Source organism: Protopterus annectens, chromosome 6.part0 (genome assembly GCF_019279795.1).
Source record: "Protopterus annectens isolate FY-2018-M chromosome 6.part0, PAN1.0, whole genome shotgun sequence".
In the NCBI taxonomy this organism is placed as follows: Eukaryota; Metazoa; Chordata; order Ceratodontiformes; family Protopteridae; genus Protopterus; species Protopterus annectens.
The window spans coordinates 1,863,466,676-1,863,492,373 of NC_056737.1; positions in this window are offsets into that span (position 1 = coordinate 1,863,466,676).

Sequence of the window (25,698 nt, forward strand, 5' to 3'; positions counted from 1 at the left end):
TCCCATGACCGAAAGTTAGAATTGCGAATGCACAGTTCATTCGCAATGCAAACCTTCGCTCATGTCACCTGCCGTAATATGAAGTATTCGAACATCTGATGTTCGAATACTTCATAGCCGTGCAAATGGGTTCTGTGGACTGTGTTATGTTGTTATTTGGGAGTCCATGACATAACATACATTGGCAGTACGGTGAGATGCAGGCCTTTGGCGGAGGACTGTAGGCCATTTGTTAGTGATGCAGGCCAGCTATAGCAGGCTGTTGCATTCTGTCAGTCCTACAGTACCAGACTGCCGTACAGTATATTCCCCTGGGCTGACAGTGCAGGTGTGCTAGGTGTTCATGCCAATACTTTCTGTCAGTATTGATCAGGTGGTGTGGATTCTGGCAGGGTGCTGCTTATAGCTAGGGACACACCTGCATGGGACACCTGCACTGCATGCTGCATTCTTTCACTATTGCCATACACAGGTGGGGTTCATATTCTACCCATTCCCAACAGCAGAGATAAGACCAGAGATGTATATGTGGGTGGTGGATGGGTGAGCTGGGTGCATGTGTGCTATGGACACTACTTGCATCTAACTCACAGATATGCATGGGGCATTCCACTTATGCTGGTTTGTGCAGGGACATCAGCTGGTTCTCAATACATCATTCCTATGACCTTTGTGATCTGTGAGTGTTTGGCCCAATGACATCGGTATTCCCTACTACAAGCCCAGATAATGTGATGCAAACTTGTATGTACAATTCAAATGGTGTGTCCTTTTCATGGTTACACATTTTACACTGTCTGTCTGGGGTACTTTCCCCTGTGTACTGCTTGTATATCTGGCCCAGCAGTCATGCCATGTCCATCTTTCAGATGGTGACACATATTACCTCCATACATTTACAATGGCTTACTGCTAGAATGTGTTATACTGGGGAGCATAGTGCTTGGCACTGCAGTTGTGAGGACTTGGCCCTGTCATCGGCAGTACTGGGCAATGGCCACCAGGTCAAACCTCACCATGCATATATACTGACCACTCTCATACAATATGAAACACACACCAACCTAACACACGCATACCTGCATATTGTACAAATGCTACAATCTATCCTGCTACCTTGGCCACCCTCAGGTCATCTGTGCTCCACTGGTAGTCATCTGTGCTCCACTGGTATTACACCTACACATACATGTTACTACATTTCTACATTGGATTGGGGGGGGCACACCTGACTGTTACTACATTTCTAAATAGGATTGGGGTGGCACACCTGACTGTTTCTACATTTCTACATAGGATTGGGGGGGGTACACCTGACTGTTACTACATGTCTACATAGGATTCGGGGGGGGGGCACACCTGACTGTTACTACATTTCTACATAGGATTGGGGGGCACACCTGACTGTTTCTACATTTCTACATAGGATTGGGGGGCACACCTGACACTTGTACACATTTGCTATGACTGTACTGGTATGTCAGGTACTCCATTTAATTCTGTATTCTAACCTATCATGCTGATTAGAGACATATCAGTGCACTACAGGTCTTAGGTTTGATTGACCTACATATCACTTTCTGACTTCTTACCCTTCAGAACTAACATCCCACTGCCTGACCTGATGTAGTCTGTCTGTGTAGGCCTGGGGGAGTTACCCATAGCCATCATTCAGAGGCCGTAGCACAGCCTTTGTTTGTGTTTGTCTATACCTGTCCTGCTGGCTGTGACTGTTGTTGGGTATATGAACCTCCCTGACTGGCATGTGTGTGTCATATGGACACAGATGTTGCCCAGCACATTTCCTGCAGTGGGTTTTGTCACCATGTGCAGTACTGGCTACTATGGTGACACCAGTAAGTGCTACACATCTCATGCTGCCACTACAGGTGTCTACTATCTGCTGGCATCCCATTCAGTGACCCTCTTCCTTTGCATGCTCAGATCCATACCACAGATACAAGTAACAACACATACTACTCCATCCAGCAATTGGTAAGAAGAGTGACTTACCTTGTGGCTATGCCAGTATTGAGGATGTTGCTGGAGGGCTGCCTATGTCGGATGCACATAGTACACTCCCCATACATGGTTGAGCATAGGTAGTGTCATGTTTGGCATCCCTTTTACTGTATGTGCGAGTCAGAGAGAGGTGTCATTCCCTGGGTCCCTATTGTGTCAGTGTATGTGCTATGCATTGCCTCTTTGCCAAGGCCAGGGCATACTGGGCATGCCTCCCTCTGCCTACTGGGGCAGGCTCAGGTTGTTTCTCCTCTGAGTCACTCTGTGCCTGTGCAGGCCTTGGCAATGGTGGGGGGGCTGTGTGGTCCTGCCCCATGCTGTTCCTGCTGTAGCTGTTTCCACAGGATCATATTGTGTAGCATGGCACATATGATGACAAATTGAGTATATGTAGCTGGTGAGTCCTGTAAAGGCTCCACCAGATATGTCCAGGCACCAGAACCATGACATGAGCATCCCAAACACACACTCTGTTATAATTCTGGTCTGTGTGTGTACCTCATTATGGTGTTCTTGTTTGGGTGTGTGTTCATTTCTGATGGGTTCAACAGCCATGGCTCTAGTACTTAACCAGCATCCCCCACTAGATGGCCATAAGGGATATCCCCATTGACAAATCTCTGGTACAGCTGCATCAGATGCCAGATCTGGGAATCGTGATATCTTCCAGAACAGCCAGCACACACATTCACTATAATGTGCTGGGCATCGCACATGACCTAGCAGTTGATGGAGGGGAAGCTCTTGTGGTTGATGTAGACCATACCCTCCTCACTGGGTGGTGCTTTGATGCATATGTGTGTGCAGTCTATAGCACACACTACCTCAGGGTATTCTGCTATTTGGTGGAAGAGATGCATATTGCTGTCCAATGCCTCATGGGTGTTGGGGAAATATACGTGCTCACCGGCATGTGCTGACATGGTATCCAGGAATTGGTTGATTACCCTGGATGCTGATGCCTGTGAGATCTCCATGATATCCACAGTTGACCTTTGGAAGGTACCTGTGTCTAATATTCTTAGGCCTACACATACCATGGTATCCAGTGGGATAGGTTCCCCTCTGTTAGTTCTGTGTGTCAGGCATGGCAGGCACAACTCAGCAATTTGCTGTAGGAGGTCCTAGTCCACCCTATAGCGCTTCATTATCTCTAGCTCATGTAGACCCTGGTAGGTTACTCTGGGTCTGTACACTCTTCTGTGTCTCTTCACTGTGTGTTGGTCGACAGCATTCTCATCCTCACCACCCTCAGCCTCTTCCACATGTTGATGTATGATAGCTACTGCAGCCCCTATCATTTTGTTGTTTTTGTTTGTTAAAATTTTCCCGCTTGTATATGCTGGTGGTGTAGAGTATGTGGGAAAACCAGAGGGAAAGGGGTTTGCATAGTTTATAGAAGTGTTCTGGGCTGGTCTGCTGCCTGTGTAATTGGCAGATTCTGATAATTTCACCTGCCAGCTATGCTAGTTCTCCCTGATTACCTTCCTACTACTGTTTTCCCTTCCCATTGCCTTTCTCTTTAAGCCCGGGGGCACTCCGCAGAAACACAGTGCTCAAATGTGCACAGAGCTGCTATTTCCTGGTTTACTTTTTTTCCCCTTAAACCCGGAGCATGGCGCGCACACCTACTTAGGCAACGTAAAGTGTGCTACGCAGCCTCAGACACACCCCCTTGCTTATCTCTGTTAAGCTAAGGGCAAACACAAGACACAAGACTCCAATCCACTTACAGTATGCCTGAGACACCCCTTTATAATGTCAGCTAACTCTTAGGCTTGCACCAAGCTATTCCTGCACTTACACTGTTGGATGCTGACTAGCATTGAGGGGAAATCTGGGATTTCGTATCATTCCCCTCATTTACAAAGGATTGCCTGGTAATGCCTAGTTACAGTTCCCACACTGAGCCTCCCTCCTTAGCAACCACTATTCACTGGCCATGTTGTCTTTTGCCTGACATTGAGTATAATGGCAAAATAGTGTTTTTGGTTAGAATGCTTATTTCAGGTTATTTTTCACCCGATCCTGTTTGCGTGCTGCTGCCCTACGCTTAAACAGCCAATATCGGCTAAAAAAATAAAAGTTCTTTTTTCATTTTTTTTAGACTGTTTTCCATGCCAATGGACATATATTTGGCCATTGGCATGCTTTATACGTTACATACACCATTTATTTGGAGCTGTCATGGCTCCGTTTTGTAGTTTGCAGAAATGTACTCGGTAACTGAGTACATTTCTGCAGATTACACTAGTCCTGCATGGCTGGCTGCCAGATTCCTGGATGTCAAATTCACCTCATTTGCATGGTTTTCACCTGCAAATGGAGTAATTTGCATACAGGAGCTGCGTCTATGCAGGAATAGTACAGGAGCACTCGTGCACTTCCCTGCAGCTTAGTCCTGGATCGCACGGCGGACCTATTGCTTCCTGGAGCTCCTGCACTGTTCCTGCACACCGTGCAGGGCTTGCTGAATCTGTGTGTGTGTGTGTGTGTGTGTGTGTGTGTGTGTGTGTGTGTGTGTGTGTGTGTGTGTGTGTGTGTGTGTATACCCATAAGTAAGATGATTGGGTAAGGGGGGGGCGGCTGTAAATTTGTGCCCCCAGATGAATATATGTGCATGTCTGGCTGACAAATAAATCCTGCAGTCTTGGGCGAGGGGATAGTAGACAGAGATAACAGAGAAATTTATATATTACCCTAAATTCACATAAAATATAAACAGAACACCAGGTTTTGCAGTACAAAACACATATGTAAATATAAAACAAGCTTTCCTGTTACACAAGTGCTTTCAAGTTTTAAAATGCCCACAGAAACACAATTTAAATACTGTTACAGAACATATGATCAGCGATACAATAACCTAGAGTAAAACACAAGCTTTAAAGGGCAAGTTCCATTTAAGCTTGAAAAATTCAGCGCTCTTATTCTAGTCATACAATAATTTTCCTTACACTCTGTTTTGTTAATAATATCACCCCTTTGTATATCAGGATAAATAACTAATAAAGCAAATAATTTATAAATATATTTAGTACTCATTGATTAGACATGTTTGGCTAGGGTATTATTCAACTTCAACTTCCTTATCTCATAGATATGTTGTGACTCACGATCCCTAATCCTACTGTTCGTCTTATCAACATAAGAAGCTGCACACTGTGCACCTAGCAGCATAAAAAAAAATTACAACAGCTTTCTTACAAATGCATGACTTGTTATTCCTCTAGTAGCTCTAGATTTGGTATATACCCCTTTGTAAACTGCAACTATTGTCAGTATGTTTTATGTGCTGGCTCTTATATATGTGTATGGCAACTATTGTCAGTATGTTTCAACTGGTATATGTTAATAGGTGCACAGTATGTATTCCACAACAGGGTAGCACCATGTGTGGCAAACTGCTAAGTAACAGCATTTTATTTGCAGCCGTAGTGCTGTGCTGTTCAGATATGTTGACACCTGTTGGATGCATAGAATGGTAGAATATGGGTGCACAAAATCAAATGACAAATGGAAAGAGAAAGCAAAGGATCACACACAAGGACAACATATAGGAATGTGTAGGATGGGTGGAATATTATTGTGGGGATAGGGCCCTATTTTTGGGTGAGGAAAGAGAAGAGATGGAAAGGTGAAGAGGGTAATTAATACTAGAAAAGGGGGTAGGATGGTTGATGGGGGCATACAGTCAAAGACAAAACAGCACAGTGACTGACAAATGGTGGAGGATGTACACACATAGCATGGAGAGATAGGGTAGGTATAAATATAAACAGAGGGTAAACAAACTGTGGGAGGAGTGGACAATGCTTAATGTATGGGAAATGAATAAAACAGGCTGAGGATAGGGTAGGGTTCAAGCAGTTGCTGTATTGTCCTTGCTCTGCCCTAGAGACACATTACATGAATCAACTTCCATATAATGGATCAAGGTGGTCAGTGGTATGGGCCTAATTTTCCCCAAGAAAGATTGATGGCAGGTGGCTAGCTGTTCAAGCAAATCTGATATTCGCTCCAGGATGCTGTTCATGCAGGTCATGTGTCTTCCTATTGTTCACTTCAAAGTGTGTCCATTACTAACTAGGGCTGTGACCAGTTCACCTCACTAATCACAGGTGTGGTACCTGTCAGGGAGGAGCCATTACCTCAGCAGGGTAAGATATGGGGGACGTAGCTGCAGAGCACATATGTGTTATGGACCTGCAAGTAAGAGACAAAATGGGATGGTAGACATAAGACAATACTCTGAAATTGGAATGGAGAATCAAAAACCTGTCAATCTTGTGTGGTGAACTAACTGTGGTTGGCCACAGGTTTCACCTGCCTCTTGCAAAAGGAAGCACAGTTTGCAGCATATTCTATTCATGTGGAAATAGAAAGGGTATCTCAGGTGGCTATGATACCTGTATGGTAAAATACTAGGGTAGCGAATCAAATCCCTATGTATTTCCCATTAACTGCATGACAGACAACAGCCAAATGTGTAAACTCTGCAGATTGTTAAGTCATGTAAATTGAGAACGGCATCTGTGTACATGGTGACACACTAGGTAATGTGCAGTCACCATAACATGGTGAATTGCCATTCCAGCTCAAAACAGGGCCTTGTAGAAACCCTCACAGAAGTTATAGGCATATCACACACAGTGTCACCATCACCACCACCACCACCTTTCATGCAAATTACCGAGAATAGCAAACATAATCATTAGGATGAGCTTGACCATTTTTTGATAAAAGCAACATGAGTTCAAAACTTATAGCAAGGTAAAGAGAAAACTCAAAATCTGAAAACAATGGAAAAATTATTACTTTGCCATTTAGGGCATTCATGCCTAACCTTTGCTTCCTATGCACAGATCTTGTCAAGATTCAAGTACAACATGTCATCAAACCAGTGTCTGCACTATTCTCTCACACTGGTAAAGTCCATGGCTGAGGATGATGCTTTATTCAGGTCATACCAGGCAAGAGCATTCTTAAATGCACTGTGACTTGTGCCAGATAGTTACTTCTAAAAATGGCCAAGAATGAAATAAAGCATTATCTCGTTTACCTTCATGTACTATGCAGGTGCTATCCAATGGGAATTGCTTCTGAAAATGGTATCATTTTTTGTTAGGAAGAAAATTGTGGTCTGTGAATCACACAGAGTATGAGTTCACTGAGCAAGACTCATCTACACAGGTAACTGCAGCACAAGCTCCTGGCCACAATCTGTCAGAAATGAAAATAGGAAGTAGTGTGTGCCTTATGCCATGGATGGCTCCTCAGCCAATTTTCCTATGTTACGTACAAATTAGTATAAATTTACGTAGTAATGTAGGTACACCATACTATTTTAGGTAAGTCATGTAGTTTGGTAATTTCAGAAGTACTATTCTTATGCACATACTCCCCCCAACCATGCAACAGTAGGGTCACGGCAGTGGTGCATCCCATGATTCATGGGTAGGTTGTAAATTAGCTGCCCTTGTGGGTCATTTTAAGTTTAGCCAATTTCCCTCAAGGGTGAGAATCAAACCCTGCACCTTGTACCTGTGAGGTAAATACCTTAACAATGATGCCAACCTCAAACCCTCTGAGTGGGATAAGGGGATGTAGGTATCTTCTTCCATGTTAACATCTTCCCCTAACTGGAAGTTGATCCAGCATGTCTTTTAAGGAAGCTATACATAGCTAACATTAAAGTCACATAACACACACACACGCATTCCTCACAGTGAGATTTGAACCTCCTGCTTATCTAGGTTATACGATCTACAGAACACAGTATTAGCCACAAGTACAACAGGACATGTTGTGACCCCAACACTTGGCAGCAGGGATGCCTAACTATTCCTATACATTATTATCTGCATATCTACCTGCTGCTGGTATTCCCAAAGCTTTCCCTACAGTCCCCATATGTCATACTCCCTTGATCTCCTTTCAGCTATAGAATAGTATTAATCATATCCATTTGCCTGTAGCTGTTATTCTACCTAGCCCTGTAGTATACAGTTTATAGCTCTGTGTCATATGTTCACAGGTCTACATGCCTGGAGGACTAGTGGATGGCAGAGCTTGAGTAATTTTAGCCCTAAAGAAAATGGTGCCCTACTACAAGCAGGAAGGGCACATGGACAGCACATATAGGAGATAGGAAGAGGTGACTATTCTTTTGAGACCAGGTGTGGCAGACAGTGGGTCATGAAACAAATGATAATGGAAGATGTAATTATGCATTACTTCAATATCATAAGCATGTTACTGAAATGTTACACCATGTGAAGGCAAAGGCATGTTCCTTAGAAACTGAGAGTTTGACCATTGAGGAAGGCCATTTGGAAGCAAGAGTTTGACAGAGTCAGAGGTGTTTATGACATGCCTGTAGGAGGAGCTGATTCTGGAATTATTTCTAGAGGATTGGACACTGACATAACTAAGGACCCACCTCATGTTTCTTATTTGATTGTAAACCAAGCTACCACTTTTTACACCAGATTTCTCTACAGAAGGAGTACATATAGGCACAGCCGGCTGGCCACAGAGACTGCTAGTTATGAATTGCTTTAAATACATCATGTATCCAGTGATGTCAGGATCATGAGAGAGTTAAGTTGGATTTGTTGGATACATCTTCCATAGGCATCCTTATTGTGCATGCCACAGGGGCATGGTTATGGAACAGTTATTCATCCTCCCTCCAGTGTGTCTTTTGTTATGTTTTCAGGGGACACAACACCAGAACAGTGACAGCTACAAAGTCTGGGACACAGAAATAGACTCATGTTGGCACCTAAGCTGAGACTGCTGCTGCTGATGAAGACAAGGCACACTTACCAGAATCACAGTCTGAAGACAGAGAGGCAGTGTCTGTTTCCATTCTTGGTGTGGATACACCCTCAGCATGACCAAATGTGTGACATCATCCAAAACAGAACATGTGGCCATATGGCATGAGTGATCTCTATCTTCATATGGTGAAGGATCCCCATGGTATCTACCACTAGTGATGCCATAGCCGGCCTTAGGCATAGGCCAACTAGGCGGCCGCCTAGGGCGCCGCTTTAGTAGGGGCACTTTTCCAGTATTTATTTGGTGTAGGTAGACCAAGATGGGGGCACTGGGTGGTGTGGTGGGGGGTGCCGTGGTGCCCTTTTGCCTAGGTCACCAGTTGACCTAAGGCCACTCCTGAGTGATGCCTACTGCATCAATGTAAATGGATTCTCACACTGTACCTAGTACAACTGTAGCCTCACAGGGGTACCTCATGCCACTGCATGTTGCATGCTGCCTCTAACATTCTGGCTGCATTCAAAAACAATTAGGAGATTTGCTGAGTAACATCAAGATACAAGTCATTGCAATCCAGTCCAGCATGAATTTCACTGCTGTGTTATGTGGCATTTGCTATCTATGGAGGACAGGGAAATTATGATAATTTGTCTCCTGCAGCCTCTGGTACCACATAGCACTTCCATGTCCACCTCCTTGAGTAGGATTGCTAATGCCACCATCAACAAGTGGCAATGTTGTACAAAACTGGAAGAAAGCCTGCACCAAGGAGACCAGCTGTAGAGGCCTTTGCAGAGTATACTCTCTTCACCTGCATCTTCATGTGTCCCATTTTCCATTTCCCCTCAATGAGGGAGGCCATCTCTCACACACATCGTGTGCAGACTTTCAATAGTCTAAGTACAAAAGCCATAATAGTAGCCACAGGTCATGTTCATAGAGGTACCCCAAATATATTGCAAGAAGAAACTGGGTATAATACAGAATACTCTACACTTCAGGATTCACATCTCCAGATCAGGTCACAGATAAATAATGAGTGCCCCTCTCTTTCACAGGATGAAATAGTACATGGCACTAAATTCTCATCACCTTGGACCCCCCCCCCATGACAGACATTTGTTGATGTGTTCCTAGATACTTGTAGGAATGCCTAATGCACAGCGTGACTCAACCAGGCACTGAACAGCATACCCCAACAATACCACTTCATTTGTCATGTTTGACTTATGTAATACCATATGGTCACCATGTGCTTATCATGGCCCATATATGCTCTGTTGAGTACTACACTTTTTACTGTCTTCTGATGTGGTTTTGCAACTGCAAGTTGTTACTGTTGTTCTACAATCTCATCTCATAATTGTTTTGATGCATCTTTCTTGCAGGCTGTGTGTGTGTGTTTGTGCACGTGTATGTGGTCGAACCATATCAGTGCCCTGGGTATGGCTTGTCTGTCTACTCATAACCATGTTATGCAACATATAACATGCTAGGAATATACTGCATTATACAGAATGACAACCAAATATGTTTATGAGTGCATGGTGTTATAATGATGTTTGACAATTCTCTGCATTTCTATAAGGGTATCTTAAGTAGGGACTCTAGCTGGTATGCAATACCACCTGTATTAGAGTATGCATATGTTGGGGATGGTATACTACACATGGGCACATTATAGATATGTGGCTATATAGTTTAATATTAGCCACAGTGCCTGCACTTGCTAATTTGATGGCCCTGTAGAATTTTTTATGTAGAAAAAAATGGTATAACTAAGATTTGTGACAGATATGCAGATTGTGGGAATTCTGCCTGGGGGCCTCGTAGACAGAATGGATATTAGCCTAAACATCACACACACTTTATGACAGTTCACAACATAGTAGCATTTCCTGTTAGCAAACATTTGTGACTGCAGGCCATATGGGGCCTTTATTACTACATGTAATCAGTCAATGGCACACAGTACCTTAGAGAGGAAGACAATGTTGCAGAAGTCATGCATAGTGTTGACTCTCCTGTTTTGCACTAGGAAACATACAGGATGCCCCACATGGAGGCATTATACTGAGGAACTTGTTAAGGCCTGTGCAATACCCGGCATGTCCACAGCTTGGTCAATGGAAAGCTGTTTTAGCTACCATGGTAAGGGCTATGCATACAATGGTCTCAATGTGAATGGAAGGGCACACATTCCTAGCAATTTCATATATGGGATGGGCATGTTAACCAAGTCTTAAACATCATCATGGCTATCTCTAAAATGACCAATAATCTCCTGATTAGTATTAGCTCTGTAGCATAGTAGAATAAAGTTCAGACTACATTGTAAGGATTAGAACACAGCTCAGTAAAGAAAACTTTAGAAGACTAAAACAATTATTGAAAACTGCTTTGACATCTAGGAATAAATCTCACCATATAAATCAACTTCCTGTTTTAACTTACAGCTTTGGGGTGATTGATTGGCCACAAAAAAGAGATGGATAAGCTCAAAAGGAAAACAAGAAAATTGCTTCATGCCCATAGGTTCATAGGTTCATAGGTTCATAGGTTCATACTAGGCTATCTGCCCTAGGGCATTTATAAGCCTAGCCAGAATGTGTTTGGCTTTCACCACCCATTTTAAATTTATTTTGCTATGCCCTTTTTCGAGGTTAGTATACTGTGCCTCTGTCTAACAGTGACACAAAAGTGATACCCGGGGTAAACCTACAATCTCCCATCCACTCATCAAGATTCCTCTTGAAGAGAGTCAATGAGGGACTCTGCCTAACCTGGACTGGGATTTTATTCCAGAGTGAAGGGAGCCTCTGGGTTATGAATCTGTCCCTCCAGCATGTCCTATTTATTTCAGTGCTGAGGTTCAAGTCTTTCGAGCGCGTAGCTTGATGGGATTTGGATTTTCTGAGGTGCAGCATGTCCATTAATTCCGGGTTGGACATGGCTTTATACGTCAGGCACAGATCGCCTCTGAACAGGCGGTATGCCACTGAGTAGAGCTGGAGTTTCTTTAACCGGGCAGCATATGGCATCTGTTTGAGTCCTTTGATCCTCTTGGTGAGGTACTTTTGGGGTCTTTCCAGTTGCTGCAGGTGTCTGGTAAGGTACATCCCAAAAGGGGCATTGTACTCAATTATGGGCCTGATGATGGATGAGTAAAGAGGCACGATGGCCTCCCCTGATCTAGATGTGAATCCCTTCATGATTAGGTGGGCTATATAAAATGTTTTTCTAACCACTTTGGCCACGTGGTTGTCAAATGAGAGATTGCTATCAACTTGGGTCCCCAGGTCCCTAATTACTTCTTCTGTACTTAATGGATTACCACCTATGTGGTAATTTGTGGGCACTTTGTTTTTGCCAAAGGGATGACTATACACTTTTTGGCATTTAGCTTGAGGCCATGGCTCTGGCACCAGTTGTCTGTTTCTATGAGGCCCTTTTGGAGGATGCTTGTGTCAGCTGGAGAGTCAATTATGGCGCCCAGTTTGCAGTCATCTGCGAACTTGGTCAGCCACAGTCCTTCCATGTTGGCCTGTACCTCCGAGAAATATATACCGAACAAGAGAGGTCCCAGGACTGAGCCTTGTGGGACACCACTTGTAACTGGTTTGGAGTCTGACATGGCTCCAGCAATTCTAACCATGTGGGTTCTGTCCTTGAGCCAGTTTGCAATCCATCTAGTGACATAGGGGTTTATATTTAAGCTGGTGAGCTTATCTATAATGCCCGAGTGGGGTATTGCATCAAAGGCTTTTGCAAGGTCCAGGTAGGCTGTGTGGACCACCTTCCCCTCGTCAATGGCCTTGGTGACTGTTTCAAAGAAATCAACCAGGTTTAAGAGGCAGGATCTGCCCTTAACAAAGCTGAACTGGTTAGGATCCAGTGTCTGTAGGTCCCCAATATCTTTATTTATGAGGTCCATGATGATCCTTTCCATAGCTTTGCAGACCAAGCTAGTCTGGCTTATGGGGCGATAGTTTCCAGGATCCGTTGAGGCACCACCTTTATGGAGAGGGACCACTGTTGCTGTACGCCACTCTTTGGGCACATATCCTGTAGTAAGGCTGAGATTGAACAGTAGTTTTATGTTTGGGTTTAGCTCTTCTTGGAGTTCATGTAGGATGCAGCCCGGGACACCGTCTGGCCCCATTGATGCTGTGTTTTTTGCTTTGGAGAGGGTGGCTCTTACCTGAGCATCTGAGATGTCAGGGGGGAAGCACTCTGCTGGGATAGATATTTGCCCTTTTGGTGGGGAGGGGGGGAGAAGTTTGCACTGAACCTGTCAGCTAGGATGTTGGCAATGTCTGTGGGTTCAGTGTATTTTTTGTCATTTTGGACTAATTCTGAGCATATCTGGGAATTACCACCCAGGTTCCTAACATAACTAAAGAAAGCCTTGTGATTATCCTTAGTGTCCTGTGCAATTTTTCTCTCGAAGCTGGCCTTAGACAATTTTATGAGTGCCCGTAGTTTTTTGCTAATACTGATCAGTGATGCCTTCCCTTTTTGGGATTTTGCTCTATCATTTAGTAGCTTCCTCCTTCTATTGTATAGTTTGTTTATGGCTGGGGTCCACCAGACAGGACGTCTGCCTTTGGAGGATTGGGTCTTGGTTTTATTTGGGATCGCATGATCCATGCATTCCTGAAGGTGTTCATAGAATGCGTTTATAAAGGATTCTGTGGTCTGGGCCGTATTTTCCACAGGCCAGGGGGCTTTGAAGGATTCCACCTTGGTTTTGAGGAGTGTGAAATTTGCTTTAGAGAAGTTTTTCACTGTGGTTTTCTGGGCAGGGGGTGGGGTCGGGATGTGAATATCCAGTGAGATTAGTTTATGGTCTGATCTTACCAGTGAGGGATACACTTCTGGTCTGGAGCATAGAGTCCCCATGTTGGTAATGATCAGGTCCAGTATGTTTTCCCCTCTTGTGGGAGTGGTAACAAGTTGTTCCATAGCATTTGAGTTTATAAATTCTAGGAACCTTTGGGCTAGGGTGTTGGAGCTAGAGTAATGCTCCCAGTCTATGTTTGGGTAGTTGAAGTCACCCAATATAATGGTGTTTGGAGAGACCTTCATATTTTCCAGTGTTCTCAGAAAGGCCGAGTTGGGTTCCTGGGTTTGGGAGGGTGGTCTGTAGCAGGCTATAAACTGGAATGCAGTTTTACCCACTGTTAGTTGCACATGGATAGTCTCTGATGCTTCGTGCTTTCCACCAACCTGGAGGTGTGGGTATCTTTGATGAATATCAATACTCCCCCTCCTTTTGTGGTTCGGTCCAAGTTTTGGGGCCGAAAAGCATGGTATGAGGTTTAACCTGGTAGTGCTGGGGTGCTCTCGGGAGCCCTGAACCAGGTTTCTGTTACTGCACAGATATCGATGTTCTCCATGCTAAGGAGAGTTTCGAGTGCGTGCATCTTGAGGTTTAGACTTCTGGCGTTGAGTAGCATTACTCTTAGTTTCTTATCCCTTGTGATACCTATGGAGGTGGGGTTGTCTTTTGAGCCTTGCCTAAAAGAGGCACTATGGGGGTAGCAAGAGCCTTTGCCAATATCCGAAAGCCCAGGGGTGACAGGTGCAAGTCGTCCCTAGCGAAGCATCGTGGCTTGTCGAGCATATCATCCCAAGCTGACAGGCATTGGATCCCCAGTACTTAAGCCAGTTGTAGAAATTGATCATCTTGTCTTCATATTGTGGCATCATTCTTGGTGAGGGTAAGATGCTACTCAAGGTCAGGGTCATACCGGCCTGGGCTACATGCTCAGAGAGCTCCTTTATGTCTCTTTTCATGCAGTCCAGGGAGGTATGTCTCAGGTCATTCACACCAGCATGGACAATGACTGAGTCATATTTGTACTTGCCTTGGAGTGACCTGAGTGTTTGTGTTATGTGGCGGATCCTAGCACCCAACAGGCTGCTCACCGTGACCCTCTCCTTGTTCACCCTGGTGAGCAGGACGTCAGTGTGCCTGACGATAGAGTCACCTATTACAAGTGTATCAGGTGTGTTGTTTAGTCTTAAGGGCTGTGACTGTTCGGCACACTGGCTTTGTGAGATATGTGTTGCACGTGTTTTGTTTTGGGGTAGCGGTTGCTTGGGGTGTCTGCTTTGGAGGTCTCTGCTGCTTAGGCAGATCTTTATTTAGAGCCTCCGAGTATGTTTTTGTGTGATAATGTGTTTGGTTTGCTGTCGTGGTAGGTCTATGTGAGACTGGAATTGTAGTGAGTGTGGTTTCCTTCTCCTCCTGACTGGTTATGCCAGTACTGAGTTGAGAGTGCTTAGCCTCCAGTTTGGCTATATGGTTGCATCTCTCACATGTGTTGGAATTTGTTGGGAGGAGGAGATGGTTGTCTGTGTACATGAGGCAGTTGTAACATTGCCTCAAGATTCCCAGATTCACCAGCTGGACCAGAGAGGAGATTAACAACTGACCTTTGGACATGCTAGAATAATATTGGGAATTCCTTAATAACTGAAAACAAGGGCCAGTGGGGAGTGAGGGTATAGTGCTTTTAATTTTTAGTGCTGACTTATATAATTGCTTTAGCGAGCAAGTGCTAGGTAACTTAAGTGCAATGTGTTACAGGTAACTTAAATGCAAAAATGACAAACAGTAACTTTCTTTCAAGTGAAACAAGGAAATAAGTACAGTAAGCAATGCAAATATCACTAGTGATCCACAGAAGCGCTGAGAAGCCGCGTATTAGGTGGAATTAGCATTCCAGGGAAATAACAAGCAAACAAACAACAAGCATATAAACAAAACTAGATTCAGCAGGCCTGGATCTAGTCTATGCTACAGCAAACAAGGTGTACAAATTTCAGTAAGGTACAGTTCAAATATTCAGGCACTATAAACCTTTAACCAGAAATTCCCAGCTCAGAAGGGCAGAGTCCAGCCTCTTCTCCCACAAGAGTGCAGACCACAAAACTTCTTAATGTAAAATAACTGGCCTGAAGCCCAAGTGCTTAAACCAGAACTAATACACTTTAAGAATAACAGACACTGGGCTCTCAATCAGCAGTTCCCAACTTAGAAGGATGAAAGCTACCTGTCCTGCCACCACAGTGCATGCCACAAACCTTCCTAATGTAAAACAATTGGTCTGAAGCCCAAGTGCTTAATCCAAAAGACTTAAAATGATAGCTACACTTTAATCAAGTTACTACCAAGCAGTAATAAATACAACTGAATACTTTAGAGAATGCCTGGATTAGTGCTCAAGTTACACAAACAAAGCTAGATCCAGCAGGCTCGAATCCAGTCTATGCCACAGCAGACAAGGCGCACCAACTTCAGTAAGAAGCAGTTCAGATATGCATGCACTATAAGCCTTTAACCAGAAATTCCCAGCTCAGAAGGGCAGAGTCCAGCCTCTCCTCCCACAAGAGTGCAGACCACGAACCCTCTTAATGTAAAATAACTGGCCTGAAAGCCCAAGTGCTTAAACCAGAATTAATACACTTTTAGAATAACAGACACTGAGCCCTCAATCAGCAGTTCCCAACCTAGAAGGATGTAAGCTACCTGTTCTGCCACTACAGTGCAGACCACAAACCCTCTCAGTGCAAAACAACTGGTCCAAAGCCCAAGTGTTTAAACCAAAAGGCTTAGAATGAGTTACACCAAGCAGTAATAAATACAATTGAGTACTTTTAAGATGATGCAAAAGTAAAATAAAGTAGATAGAAACACAAGTACAGTAAAAGCAGATGAATTTTTTTTTTCTGAACAAGTGCTGAGATCAAAGAAACAGATGTGAGTGCTGAAACTAGAAAACTGGCTAGTTATAAGAAAAAAAACTAAGCTAGAAGGCTTCCCTCCAACACAGAAGGGCTTGGGGGCTCAGAAGCCTACAAATAGTCTATACCACTTAACAGGAAAGGCAGGAAACAAGCTTAAATTTTTTTTTCTGTTTCCCAGATGCTCTCTTTGTTCACAGTAGGAGTGCCTGAAATCAGAATATGATCTCACTGCACTCAGTTGAGTGAGCAAATGAGATGGGCTCAGAAGGAGTATCCAAACACAAATTTACAAGATGGGCGGGCAGTTTCAAGGCCACTAAGATTAACACCAAAACAAAAACAGGGAGGGTGGGTGGTACTAACTGAAGAGAAGAGACAAAACTTCCAGTTCAGTTAATATTCCTGCAACACACAGTTAAAATCAATTTAAATACTGTATTCTTTTGAAAAAAAAAAGTGCAGATAAAGGTACTTAAATTCTCTTATACGTCCAGTTGAATACAGCAAGTTCTTAGCCGGCCAAAGCTGAGGTTTGTAAGCAGAAAATATTTCACACTGTACCACTTAAATAGGCAAGGACAGGAAATCAAAGAATGTGGCTACCCCCACACCTGTAATTACTAGCAAATAACAAAAGTCAGCAAACACTGACTAACTTCCAGTTCAGTTAATATTCCTGCAACACACAGTTAAAATCAATTTAAATACTGTATTTTTTTGAAAAAAAGTGCAGATAAAGGTACTTAAATTCTCTTATACGTCCAGTTGAATACAGCAACTTCTTAGCCGGCCAAAGCTGAGGTTTTTAAGCAGAAAATATTTCACACTGTACCACTTAAATAGGCAAGGACAGAAAATCAAAGAATGTGGCTACCCCCACACCTGTAATTACTTGCAAATAACAAAATTCAGCAAACACTGACTAACTTCCAGCTCAGTTAATATTCCTGCAACACACAGTTAAAATCAATTTAAATACTGTATTTTTTTGAAAAAAAAAGTACTGATAAAGGTACTTAAATTCTCTTATATGTCCAGTTGAATACAGCAAGTTCTTAGGCGGCCAAAGCTGAGGTTTTTGATAAACAAGAAAGAGTGTTTGCAAAGTGTATATATCCCTTGGTGTAAAGGAGGCATGGGGCACCTTGAAACTGACCATATGTATGGGTCAATGATTGTAGAACTGCAGACATATTTACTGACATCATTAGATCTAAACATATTGAAAGTTCCAAAACATGAACAAAATAAGTCTAGGAATACCTCTTTGAATAGGTTAGCAGAAACCTTTAGGAAACGAGCAGACATGGAAATTCAACCAATCATGGAAAAAAATCAGGTGCAGGAGAATGTGCAAAACAGCAAAGAAAGAATACAAAGAAAAGACTAACAGAAAGGTCACGATGATAACAAGTAGGACCCAGATCTACTGAAACAGCTGCATTTGATAGAGTTCAGTTACGAATGGCTCAGGCAAGGTGGATTTAAACCAAAAGATGAAAGGTTAATATAGAAAAGGTAGGAAGTACAGACAAAAGTCGGTTTTGCATTACAGAACTAGAAACAGTTAATCATCTTGTTACAGTTTGTGATAAACCAATGGTTGAGGGTTTGTATACTGAAAGACATAACAATGTGGCAAAGTTGCTACACTAGAGACTTTACAAGCATTACAACACAGACACAGCTGAGAGACGCTGGAAACATGAACCATAAGGGATTGTTGAAAATGATGAAGTAGTGATTGCACAGGATCATCCTATACCAGCAGCTAAGAATCAGCTAGGAAGGCAGAAGAAAACATTCTGGATACTGTAGTTTAATAGAAAATAGCATTAATTATTGGAATTGCTACACCCAATGACTACAGTGACTTATAAACTGAAACACATAAATTTGTAAAATATCAAGACTTACCGGCAGAAACTAGAGCAATGTGCAAGAAAGATAGACAGATAGTTACAGTTATAATATGAGCAGCTGGGCTAATAAAAATAATCTTCAAACATATTTCCATATGTAACTGCTAAAAGTACCCCTTATGAACTGCAAAAAAGAGGCAGTTGTGAATACACTGTAGTTGCTGAGAAGAGCACTTATACCAAATGTCAAAGACCGAAGAAAAACTGATTTCATGAAGTTTAATTATGCTGTGACTTAGGAATGGGGTCCAGTCCCATCAAGATATGCAAAAACATAAGCATTTGGATAAATTAAACCCAGGCAACACAAGTTCACCTGGTGGCTTGGACACGTTTAGGTTGGGAGGAGGATGGGAGTAAGCAGATGCAGGCAGCTTGTATATTCTGAGGATGGAATGCTGCTCTGGCTTTCCACATCGATAACACCAGCAGTAGTGCAAAATGTTCACACCGTGGAGCTCGTATCTAGGGAGCTTGAGCTACAGTATGCAAATTGTATAGCAGCTCAAAGGAAACTCAGGATACAGAGGCATGCTTCCCCTTGGCAGCAGCAGCATATAGCAGAGCTTGGAAGAGCTGTCACAGGTAAGAAGTGTCCCATTGGGAGAAAGAATAGGCTACCCTGTGGAGCCAACAAGTAGATCTGAACCCTACTACCCATCTCTCAACACAGTGCATGATGAGATTGGGGATTTCTGTGCTGGAACAAATGATCTGTAGAATTCTTGCTTCAACTTAGGATTCCTAAGTCCCACCACCAGAAAAAGAATGAGATAATTGGAAGCAAGCAGAAGAAACATCAGGCACAGTTCTGTATGGAAGAGGGCATAAATTATAAAAAAAGAATACTAATCTCCTGAGGAGTAAAACTATGATAAGTTCATTACATACGGTACTGTTCATACTGGCACCAGATGGCACAGCACACATTCTAGTTGGAAATGGTGGTGTGCTAAGGGCTACAACATGCTGTTTAATGAGAGCGGCAGCTATTCCAAGAATTTTTGCTATATACAACAATGATATTTTCTGCATGTATTGCCCTTATACATGCAGCCACAGACAGCTGCACTCATATCCCTATATGTGCCTGCGAATTTATAAGTATTTTCAGGTAGCATGTATTTACAAATCATTAAAACTTCATTTTACTACATGGCTTCACATGCATGGCATTATACAGCAATTTGTATATATTGCCATTAAGATTTTAGCCACAATGCCTTGGATTTCCTTTGGCAGGAAAACATATGTCAATTACTCCTCTGTCTTCCTCCATTTCATTCTTTGCTCTGCAGTACTTCATTCTAACTCTTTTCTAAGCACAAAATACCCTTCCGGGAAGGACCAATGACTCTAAATGTTCTCACTTTGGCTCTTCTTTTTATACACCCTGGCCTTCATTAACTTCTTTATCTAATACACCAACATTTCTGTCTTCCTTAAAGTCACAAACATATCTACTTTATATAATTGAAAGCAACAGTTTAATTCACACTACAACAATAATTTCATAATTTAATGGCAGTTTTACTTTCTTTTTATATACCCTCAGAAAAAAGCTACAATGAGGTGCTGGCATATTTTGGGGTATGTAATGTCCAGCAATAATGGAGAACTTCTGAGTCGAGACAATACCGAAGGTATCCCTAAGTCTGAAAGGTATTTCTAAACTTTCAACAGGGAAAGGTGTAGTTAAGGAACTGGTACTTACCCTTACATACACCATGAAAGTCCTTAAAAATACTTGTGAATGAAAATACTGTTGTATTTTGAAAAAAAAAAGGAACTTACTTGTTATCGCAACCAGATTTTCATGGCTGCGAATAGCGCCTACTTGCACACAAACGAGTGGCTAAAAGATTTCTAAGTGCCAATCATAGTCCTTACTACTTTCAAAAAATATACATGACTTTAAAGAACAGAAACAATTTAAGCAATCCTCTTCCTGTTTTGCGAGCATTAGAGACACACCCATGAGTTGTCATGACTGATGTCATACTGTGTGTTGGAATATTTTCACACTGAGCAATGAATCTTTCACAGAAGGAAAACACAGAGACTGTGAAATTGGGGGAAGTTATGTATTACCGTTTTGTTTCACAAACACTGTCATACAAAAAGAAATGTGGATCTTTCTCACCCCATGTCACTGTAACATGAACTAGTTTCCTTGTAAGTTTAGCAATGACAATCTCTATTCTCTGCACACTTTCTTCCATAGGTTCATAGGTTCATAGGTTCATACTAGGCTATCTGCCCAAGGGCATTTATAAGCCTAGCCCATAGTTATGTGGCTTTCGCCACCCCTTTAGTTTGAATAAAAACTATGCCTATCATTTTGCTGTGCCTCTGTCAAGCAGTGACACTGAAGTAATCCCTGGGGTATATCTGCAATCTCCCATCCATTGGTCAAGATTCCTCTTGAACAAGGCCAGAGAGGTGCTCTGCCTCACATGTATCGGGATTTTGTTCCACAGCATAGGGAGTCTCTGGGTGATGAATCTGTCCCTCCAGCACGTTCTATTTATAACCGTGTCAAGGTTTAAGTCTCCCGCCCTTGTGGTTCTGAGGGATCTAGATTTTTTGAGGTGAAGCATATTCATCAAATCTGGGTTTGACATGGCCTTATATGTCAGGCACAGGTCACCTCTGAGCAAGCGGTATGAGACTGAATAGAGCTGGAGTTCTTTCAGTCGGGCAGCATAAGACATATTTTGAGACCCTTTATCCTTTTGGTGAGGAACTTTTGGGGCCTTTCAAGCTGCAGCAGGTGTCTGGTCAGATACATTCCGAATGGGGCATTGTACTCAATCATAGGTCTAATGAGTGATGAGTACAGGGGGCGATGACCTCCTTTGATCTAGATGTGAATCCCTTCATGATCAGGTGGGCGATATAGAAGGTTTTCCTAACTACTTTAGCAACATGAGTGTCAAACGAAGGCTACTGTCAACCTGGGTCCCCAGATCCCTGATGACTTTTTCTGTGCTCAGTGGATTGCCACCTATACGGTAGCTAGGGGTAACCTTGTTTTTCCCGAAGGGTATGACTATGCATTTTTTGGTGTTTAACTTCAGGCCATGGCTCTGGCACCAGTTATCCGTTTCTGTGAGGCCCTTCTGGAGGATATCTGTGTCAGATGTGTTTTCGACTATGGCCCAGTTTGCAGTCATCTGCAAACTTTGTCAGCCATAACCCTCCTGTGTTTGCTTGTACTTCAGAAAAGTAGATGCCGAACAAGAGTGGACCCAGGACTGAGCCCTGTGGGACACCACTTGTGACAGGCTTTGAGTCTGACATGGCTCCAGCAACTCTGACCCTGTGGGTTCTGTCACTTAGCCAGTTTGCAACCCATCTTGTGATGTATGGGTTTACATTCAAGCTGATGAGTTTTTCGATGATACCTGAGTGGGGTATTGTGTCGAAGGCCTTTGCCAGGTCGAGGTAGGCTGTACGGACTGCCTTTCCTCATCAATGGCCTTGGTGACTGTCTCGAAAAAGTCAACCAAGTTTAAGAGGCAGGATCTGCCTTTGACAAAGCCAAACTGGGTTGGATCCAAAGTCTGCAAGTTCCCTATGTCTTTATTTATGAGTTCCATTATGATCCTCTCCATGGCTTTGCAGATAAGGCTTGTCAAGCTAATGGGGCGGTAATTTCCAGGGTCTGTGGAGGCACCGCCCTTATGAAGTGGGACCACAGTCGCCATGCACCACTCCTTGGGTACATATCCTGAGGTGAGGCTAAGATTAAACAGCTGTCCTAACTGTGGGTTTAATTCCTCGTTGAGTTCGTGAAGCACACAGCCGGGGACACCATCCGGTCCCATGGATGCTGTGTTTTTTGCCTTAGTGAGGGCAGTTCTCACCTGGGCGTTGGAGATGGTTGGGGGGCTACAATCCTCTGGAATAGATATCGCTCCTTTTGGGGGGGAGGGGGGGAGTTTGCACTGAACCTGTCAGCCAGTATGTTGGCAATGTGTGTAGGTTCAGTAATTTTCACATCATTTTGAACTAATTCTGAGCATATCTGCGAGTTTCCTCCTAGGTTTCTAATATAGCTAAAGAAGGCCTTATGATTCTCTTTAGAGTCCTTGGCGATTTTTCTCTCAAAATTTGCCTTGGATGATTTTATGAGAGCTCTTAGTTTTTTACTTATAATGATCAAAGGTGTCTTACCTTTCAAGGATTTTGCTCTATCTTGTAGTAGCTTCCTCCTTTTGTTGTAGAGCTTGTTTATGGCTGGGGTCCACCAGACTGGACGCTTGCCTTTGGTACAGAGAGTCTTAGTTTTGTTTGGGATTACCTGATCCATGCAGTCCTGTAGGTGCTGGTAGAAGGCATTTGTAAGTGATTCAGTGGTTTGAGTAATGTTTACCACTGGCTCAGGGGCCTTAAAGGAGACCACACTAGTTTTTAGAAGTGTGAAATCGGCTTTTGAGAAGTTTTTCACTGTGGTCTTTTTGTTTCAGGTGGGGCGGGATGAGGACCTCCAGCGAGATTAGTTTATGATCTGATCTCACCAGTGAGGGGTATACTTCGGTGTTGAACATTTTGATCCCATGTTCGTGATGATGAGATCAAGTATGTTTTCTCCTCTTGTGGGGATGGTGACTAGTTGTTCCATGGCATTTGAGTTTATGAACTCCAGGAATCTTTGGGTTAGAGTGTTCGGGCTTGAGTAGTGTTCCCAGTCTATATTAGGGTAGTTGAAGTCACCTAGTATGATGGTGTTTGGAGATACATTTATCCCTCCAATGTTTTCAGGAAGGCCATGTGAGGTTCCTGAGTTTGAGAGGGTGGCCTGTAACATGCTACAAATTGCAGAGCAGTCTTGCCTATGGTTAATTGCACCTGGATGGTCTCCGATGCATTGTGCGTTGCCACCAACCTTGAGGTGTGGGTGTCCTTTATGAATATGGACACCCCCCCCTCCTTTCTTGGTGTTGTCCGGATTTTGGGGCCGGAACGCATGATATGAGGTGAAGCCTGTTAGTGCTGGGGTGCTCTCAGGAGCCTTGAACCAGGTTTCTGTCACAGCACAGACATCGATGTTCTCCATATTGAGAAGGGCCTCGAGTGCGTGCATCTTGAGATTGAGACTTCTGGCATTGAGCAGCATTACCCTTAGTTTTTTTCCTTTTTTGGTGTTCTAGGGTGGTAGGTTTAGAATTTGAGCCTTTGGTAAAAGAGGAACTATGGGCGTGGCAAGAGCCTTTGCAAATATCCGAATCCCAGGGTGACAGGTGCAAGCCGTCCCTTGCGAAGCAGCGTGGCTTGTCCAGCATGTCATCCCAGGCAGACAGACATTGGATCCCCTTTGAATGACACCAGAATTTAAGCCAATTATTAAAGCTGATCATCTTATCACTGTATTGTGGCATCATTCTAGGTGAAGGTAGGATACTGCTCAAGGTCAGGGTCATACCTGCCTGGGCTACATAATCAGAGAGCTCCTCGATGTCCCTTTTCATGTAGTCCAAGGAGGTACGTCTCAGGTCGTTGACACCAGCGTGGACAATGACTGAGTCGTACTTGTACCTGCTGTTTAGAGACCTGAGTGCTTGCGTTATGTGGCAGATTCTAGCGCCCGACAAGCAGCTTACTGTGACCTTCTCTTTACTCAGTCTGGTGAGCGGGACGTCAGTGTGTCTGACTATGGAATCACCAATGACAAGTGTGTGTGGCATTTTGTTTGGCCTTAAGGGCTGTGACTGTTTGACACTCTGACTGTGTGGTCTATGTGTTGCATGTGTTGGGTCGTGAGGTGGTAGTTGTTTGGGTGTCTGCTTTGGTGGCCTCTGCTGTTTTGGTAAATTTTTGATCAGAGCCTCCGAGTATGTCTTTGTGTGAGTATGTGTATGATTTGAAGTTGTAATGGTACCATGTGTGACTGGGTATGTATTGTGTGTGGTTACCTTCTCCTCCTGTCTGGTCTTGCCAGTCCTATGTTGAGAGAGCTCAGCCTCCAGTTTGGCCATATAGTTGCATCTCTCACATGTATTTGTGTTTTGTGGGAGAAGGAGATGATTGTCTGTGTACATGAGGCAATTGTAACATTGCCTCAATATTCCTAGGTTCACCAGTTGAGCTGGAGAGGACACTAGCAACTGATCCCTCGACATACTAGAAGTAGTAGATAAAGAGACTTTCAAAGGACTCCGGGGGAAGTGGGTTTTAGGCTGGTGGGGTACTATCTATAATAAGAGTGCTTTATCAAGGTGCAAGTACTGTAGGAGTAAGTGCTAGGCTTTACAGATAGAGAATACTCTACTTGGGAATCAAGTAGAGATGAACTTTTCAGTTATAGGATATGCTGGTTAGATCAGCAGTACAGCTCGAGGAAGGTAGTTCTAAGGGAAAATTGGAAGAGTGGAATTTAGATGGCCCAAATAGTTTAACCTTGTTTAACCGCCGCTGCTCTTGTGTGCAACAGTGGTAACTCCGCGCTAAATCGCGCTTACGTGTGTTTAGCGTGTTTTATAGCAGGGGGCTGAAGGGAGCTAGGAATTGGCCCAAAACGACCAATGGACTACTAGTTTCTGGCTGAAACTTCACCAAATTGGACAAAAAGGCCGCTCAGTGCTTCCCACTCCCACTGGTAAGCAAAGAAACTTCCCTCCTTCCTAATAAGGCAATGGATCAGTAACAGGAACTAAAAACAAAGCCCAGGGATCAGCAGCTCTGAAACTGGACTACTCTAGTTCAGTAAGGCGGGAAAACAAGAGATATTTTTTTGTTTTATTACAGAGACAAGGAAAAAAACAGACAGTAAATGCTATAAATGCTGTAAATCGGCTAGCGCACTTTAGTGTGTAGCCTACAGAAACAATTTGCAACAATTAGTAACTTAAAGTGCAATAAACAGTGTAAAATGCAGAAATCACTTAAAGTAGCAGTAAAACAGGCGAAATGCAGTCGCTAGCTTAATAACTGTGGGAAAGCCACACAAAATACTTATATCTGGTAGAAAGTCACTCTTTTAACTCCCTGCTGCTTGGATCACTCTGCAGGCCACCACGAGGATCTGTGCTGAGTTGGTACAAGCTGGAAAACACGTGTTTAGCGTGTTTTATAGCAGGGGGCTGAAAGGAGCTAGGAATTGGCCCAAAACAACCAATGGACTACTAGTTTCTGGCTGAAACTTCACCAAATCGGACAGAAAGGCTGCTCAGTGCTTCCCACTCCCACTGGTAAGCAAAGAAACTTCCCT